Source organism: Gavialis gangeticus, unplaced genomic scaffold, assembly GCF_001723915.1.
Source record: "Gavialis gangeticus isolate Ggan-Ray unplaced genomic scaffold, GavGan_comp1, whole genome shotgun sequence".
Classification (NCBI taxonomy): Eukaryota; Metazoa; Chordata; order Crocodylia; family Gavialidae; genus Gavialis; species Gavialis gangeticus.
The window spans coordinates 35437930-35438607 of NW_017728993.1; positions in this window are offsets into that span (position 1 = coordinate 35437930).

Below are 678 nucleotides of genomic sequence, written 5' to 3' on the forward strand. Positions count from 1 at the left end.
AGTGCGCATGTCCCGCTCCGTCCCCGCCCGCCAGCACCTGGGGCCGCCCCGCCCCGCCCCGCCTGGTCCCCCTTCATTGTAGCGGCTCCGACGCCAGGTCCGGGGCGTTGCTCGAAGGGCGGTGGCAGGCCTCGAGGGGCAGGTGGCGACGTTTTCGTAACTACCTGCCCTTGTCCCTGCTGCCCGGCCCGGGGAGGGGAAGAATCCGCAGGAATAGTCGCCCGAGCCCGTCCCTAGGTGCTGACCCTGCTCCTGCGGGCCCAGTGCGACTGGGGGCTGTGGCGAGCGTGGCCGTCGAGAGGACGGTCCGGTTGTCATTTGTCCTCTATTGATATGAAGCCGGACGACTTTATGTCCTCTATTTTTTCTCTTCAAGAGAAAAATCGAGGACATAGAGGCGTCCGGTTTGGTATCACTAGAGGACAGAGTAGCAGAAAACCGGACTGGCCTCTGTAATGGCCGCCCTAGCTGAGGCACACGCAGGGGGGAGCTCAGTGTGACGTGCAGTGGGGCCGGTGGCTCGGGTGGGCGGTGGGGAGCCGTAAGGCTGAAGTTGGTTGCTTATTCCCAGTTCCCAGATCCTTTTTCAAAGCATAAGCAACCAGTCTTAGCCTCGTTGGGGAGCCCTAGTTGGGACGCTGAGGGGAGTGTTAGCTTCTATCCTTTCCTCACCGTCGA